Source organism: Scyliorhinus torazame, chromosome 2 (genome assembly GCF_047496885.1).
Source record: "Scyliorhinus torazame isolate Kashiwa2021f chromosome 2, sScyTor2.1, whole genome shotgun sequence".
Taxonomy (NCBI): domain Eukaryota; kingdom Metazoa; phylum Chordata; class Chondrichthyes; order Carcharhiniformes; family Scyliorhinidae; genus Scyliorhinus; species Scyliorhinus torazame.
Genome location: NC_092708.1, coordinates 149,473,407 through 149,479,406, shown reverse-complemented (window position 1 = coordinate 149,479,406; position 6,000 = coordinate 149,473,407).

Sequence of the window (6,000 nt, the reverse complement as noted above, 5' to 3'; positions counted from 1 at the left end):
CCGTACGCCTTCTTAACAACCCTCTCAACCTGGGTGGCAACTTTCAGGGATTTATGTACATGGATACCGAGATCTCTCTGCTCAACCAAACTGCCAAGAATTTTACCATTAGCCCAGTACTCTGTCTCCCTGCTATTCCTTCCAAAATGAATCACTTCACACTTTTCGGCATTAAACTCCATTTGCTACCTCTCAGCCCTGCGCTGCAGCTTATCTATGTCCCTCTGTAACTTGTAACATCCTTCCGCACTGTCCACAACTCCACCGATTTTAGTGTCATCTGCAAATTTACTCACCCATCCTTCTACGCCCTCCTCCAGGTCATTTATAAAACTGACAAACAGCAGTGGCCCCAAAACAGATCCTTGTGGTACACCACTAGTAACTGGACTCCAGTCTGAACATTTCCCATCAACCACCACCCTTTGTCTTCTTCCAGTTAGCCAATTTCTGATCCAAACTGCTAAATCACCCTGAACCCCATGCCTCCGGTTTTTCTGCAGTAGCCTACCATGGGGAACCTTATCAAACGCTTTACTGAAATCCATATACACCACATCAACTGCTTTACCCTCATCCACCTGTTTGGTCACCTTCTCAAAGAACTCAATAAGGTTTGTGAGACACGACCTACCCTTCACAAAACTGTGTTGACTATCTCTAATCAAATTATTCCTTTCCAGATAATTATACATCCTATCTCTTATAAACCTTTCCAAGATTTTGCCCACAACAGAAGTAAGGCTCACTGGTCTATAGTTACCGGGGTTGTCTCTACTCCCCTTCTTGAACAAGGGGACAACATTTGCTATCCTCCAGTCTTCTGGCACTATTCCTGTAGACAAAGATGACTTAAAGATCAAAGCCAAAGGCTCAGCAATCTCCTCCTTAGCTTCCCAGAGAATCCTAGGATAAATCCCATCCGGCCCAGGGGACTTATCTATGTTCACACTTTCCCGAATTGCTAACACCTCCTCCTTATGAACCTCAAGCCCTGCTAGTCTAGTAGCCTGAATCTCGGTATTCTCCTCGACAACATTGTATTTTTCCTGTGTGAATACTGACGAAAAATATTCATTTAGCACCTCTCCTATCTCCTTGGACTCCAAGCACAACTTCCCACTACTGTCCTTGACTGGCCCTACTCTTACCCTAGTCATTCTTTTATTCCTGACATATCTATAGAAAGCTTTAGGGTTATCCTTGATCCTACCTGCCAAAGACTTCTCATGTCCCAAAGACACAGGAACCCACCACATGAAGCAACATGAGAGTGACTGCCCTTGACATCAACACAGTATTTGACTGACTGTGACATCAAGGAGCCCTAGCAGAACTGGAATCAGTGAGAATCAGGAGGAAAATTCTCTTCCTAGCATGAAGGAAGATTATTGCGGTTATTGGAGGTCAATCATCTCAGACCTAAGACATCTCAGGAGCTCCTCAGGATAGTATCCTAGGCCCAATCATCTTCAACTGCTTCATCGCTAACCTTCCGTCCATCATAAGGTCAGAAGTGGGGGTGTTCGCTGATGATTGCGCAATGTTCGGTCCCATTCACTATTCCTCAGACACTGGAATAGTTCTCATCCATATGCAGAGAGACCTGGGCCTGGATTTTTCACCTTTTGGGTGCCGACACTTAATGGGCCTGAAGTGGGCATGAAATGCGCTTCCAGTTGCAATTGGCTCCAGAACATGATTTCACACTGGCTGGCCAATTAACAGTTAGCTAGCGTGAAACAGATAGTTGGAAAGCTGGGTACTACCTGGGTGGTGAGTGTCAAGAAAAGGGAGGGTGTAGGCTGGAACTTCTATAGTCCTCTCTCATTGGAACAGCCGCTTTGAAGCCAACTCAGGGAACTGCAGATCTGTGAAAAATAAATAGCGATGGAAAAACTATGCAGTGTCCAGGCAGCACATTTAAAAACAAACCTCAGTCACCAGATAACTTTTATAAATGTTATTTCACCCCTGCCATTTCATTCCACCCTGGATTGAGGCTGAAGCTAAAAAAGTAAAGGCGGCCTGGTCAACAACCCACTGCCAACCATAAAGTAGATGGGTCACATAAAATTGCAATCAATTGACCCCTTAATAGACTAAATTGCCTGCTTGGTTGTTGGGCGTGCTTCCGACTCTCTCATGCACGCGCTGACTAAAATATTGCTCGAGTGCACAATGACATCAGGATGCATGCCCAATGTCTTCATATGCATTTTATGCACTTCCGGTTTGGACACGCAGCAGTCAGAGCAACATACAATTCTGGCCCTGGACAATCTTTAGGTATGGGCTGATAAGTGGCAAGTAACATTAGCACCACACAAGTACCAGCCAATGACCAGCTCCAACAAGAGAAATGCCTACCATCTCTCCTCGACGACTTTCAATGGCATTTACCATCGCTGAAACCCTCCATTGGGGTTTATACATCCCAAGGGTTACCATTGATCCGAAGCTTAACTGGAAAAGCCATTCTAAATACTGTAACTACAAGTGCAGGAAAGAGGATGGGAATTCTCAGGTAAGTAACTCAGCTCCTGACTCTCCAAAGCCTGTTCATCATTTTCAAGGCACAAGTCAAGAATGTGATAGAATATATTCCAGTTGCCTGGATGAGTGCAGCTCCAACAACACTCAAGTTCAGCACCATCCAGGACAAAGTAGCCAGCTTGATTGGCACCCCGTCCACCGCTTTAAACATTCACTTCCACCCCCACAGTTGCACAGTGGCAACAGTGTGTACCATATAACAATGTAATGCAACTCACCACGGCTCCTTTGACAACACCTTCAAAACCTGTGACCTCTACCACCTGGGGACAAGGGCAGCAGATACACGGGAACATCAACACATGTAAATTCCTCTCCAAACCATACACCTCCCTGACTTAGAAATATATTGTCATTCCTTCACTGTTGCTGGGTTAAAATCCTGGAACTCCTTTCCCAACACTGCAGCAACTCACCACCACGTCTCAAGGGTAATTATGGATGGGCAACAAATGCGGGCCAAGGCAGTGACCTCTATGATGTGAAAGATTAATAAAAAAAACATCAGGATGATGGTATGTTTTGCCTTATTCAGCTTTTTAAATCCCACTTCACTCTCATCTTACCAACTAGCATGAAATGCAAATTGCAGGTCCATAGAACCCCTACAGTGCAAAAGGAGGCTATTCGACCCATCGAGTCTGCACCGACCATCTGAAAGAGCACCCTGTCTAGGCCCACTTCCCCGCCCTATCCCTTTATCCCCTTCTAACCTGCATATCTATGGGCACTAAGGGGCAATTTATCATAGCCAATCCACCTAACCTGTACATCCTTGGATTGTGGGAGGAAACCGAAGCACCCGGAGGAAACCCACGCAGACATGGGGAGAACGTGAAAACTCCACACAGTCACCCAAGGCTGGAATCAAACCCAGGTTCCTGGTGTTGTGAGGCAGCAGTGCTAACCACTGTGCCACCCTGCCGCCATGGTGTGGCCATGGACCTCTCCACCCATGCTGCTAACCTCACTCTGACCTCCCATTCTACATTCTGCTTTTGGATACCCCAAATCTGCTCTCCTGACACCTATACACCCTCTTCATAAAGATCAAGAGCAGCACCAGACATCTAATGAAGAAGTACTGTCACTGTCACTTGATTGACACTTGCTGTCAGCAGCTCATATACTGGTACTGTGTGTACCTTAGAAGCTAATATAAAGTCAGGATCAGGCGAGTTACCAGGCATGAGTAGGCTGCAAACGCAAATCACTGCAGATGTAGGAAATCTAAAATAAAAACAAAAAAATGCGGAAATTTATTCAGTGGATGAATCGTCTGGTCATGCCAGCCATGGGAATTATGGTGGGCGGGGGAACTTATTTTGGCAGGAGGCAAAAAGATCTGTTTCCCAGCAGTGGGATAAACTGTTTGAATTGCGTTTTCCTGATTTTCAAAGCAGGTTAAAGGTGGGTCAAGCTTCCTGATGAACAATGTCTGGAATCCTATTTGCATGCATTCGATCTCATGCAAGCTCATTAAAAGACCACTGCACTGGAATCAAGTTTTCTCTCCAAATTAAGCTCCCATCAGCGAGATTTTAAAACTTTCAGTTTCACGACTGCATATCAATATCATGCATTTGGTGAGCTTCACTCTGAGGTCACAAAATGCTGATTTCACCTTCTTGGGGACCTTACATAAATAACTTCACTCAAATCGAGTGCTGGTAGCCAAAGAAGCGCAAATGGCCATGGGAGGCAGGCTAAGCAGGAATAGTTGGTGGGAATAGGCGAGAGTTCTGGAGAAGGTGTGGAGACGTTGGGCGTGATTCTCCGGCCTCATTGCGCTCTCGCTCAAGCTTAACGAGGCCGGTGAATAGCGGGAGAGGCCAGAACGAGATCCGCGCCAGGCACCAAACAATTTGTGATGCAATCGGCCCGCTCCCATCGACAAAATCGGGCTCTCGCCCCGAGATACCAATTATCACCATTTAAGCCCCGAATCCATAAAATTAACGAAAGAGGCCCCATATCCAATGGCATCCTGTCCTTCGGCGGCCTCCCCAGCAAGTGCTCAGGCTGGCGCCAATAAGTACACCTTTTGAAAAATGTGAACCTGGTGACGAGCTTCTGTGGAGAGCTGACGAGGTGAGTAGCCATCTTTGCTCACGGGCAAAGAGCCTGGGGATGCTGGGCTTTCCACCCCAGTGCTCGGTGGAGGATGGGGGACCCTCTGGTGATGTGGGCCTCCATGGGGGAGGTGGGTGTATGCGCAGGGGAGATGGGCAAAGGGTACGGGGATCAGCCCGCATTGCAGAAGGAAGTGACAGAGATTTCATAATGGTTTTGCGAAAAAGTGTTTAATGTGTTGTACAAAATCCATCCTCGATGGTGCCACTCTCCCAATCCCCACACCCCCCTCCACTCTCAGTGCCAGGGTGACAGTGCCAAGGTGTCCACGTTCCAGGGGGAGGGCCAGGGAGCCAGTCTGCACTTACCCTGACCACCCAGGCCTCTCTGATGGCCCAGGAGACCCCCTGGAAGCCATTACACCTGGTCCACATTTGTGTGGACCAGTGCTGAACAGTACCCGGCTGCAGCCTCCCTGGGGAGGCCGGAGAATCGACGGAGATTGGTGGATCCCAGGCAGGTAGGTCGTATGTAGGTTTACGACCTAATAATAATACACCAGTAATAATCTTTATTAGTGTCACAAGTAGGCTAACATTAATACTGCAATGAAGTTACTGTAAAAATCCCCTAGTCGTCGCACTCTGGCGCCTGTTCGGGTACACTGAGGGAGAATTCAGAATGTCCAATTCACGTAACAGCATGTCTTTCGGAACTTGTGGGAGGAAACCGGAGCACCCGGAGGAAACCCACGCAGACACAGGGGGAACGTGCAGGCTCCACACAGTGACCCAAGCCGGGAATCAAACCTAGGTTTCTGGAGCTGTGAAGCAACTGCTGTGCTACTGTGCTGCATACTTCCGTGAGCATCGTTTAGCCCCACCTCTTTTGGGCATAGCTCCGACATCGCTATCTCCCGGGACTTGGGTGAATTCAGTGAGGCACGGAGGCTGTCGGGATATCCACTGGAGGCCTCTCCTGGAATTCTCCGGCCACGTTATGCTCTCGCTTGAGCGCAACGTGGCAAGAGAATCGCGCTGGTATCTTGGAGCGGTATAAAAAAGGGACAGCAACATTGTGAGATATTTATTATAGATCCCCAGATAGACAGTGGGAAATTGATTTGCAAGTATGTGCACAATGTATGGAGAATAATAACAATCGGGTGATTTCAATATTTGGTGATTTCAACTTTCACAACATTAATTAGGATGGTCATAGCGTTAAGGGCTTAGATGGAGTGGAGTTCTTAAAATGTATACAGGAGAACATTTTAAGGTCAATATGCAGAGGTCGAACAATGGACGACACAGTGATGGACCTAATTCTGGGGAATGAAGTGGACAGATCATTGACGGTTTGGTGGGGAAC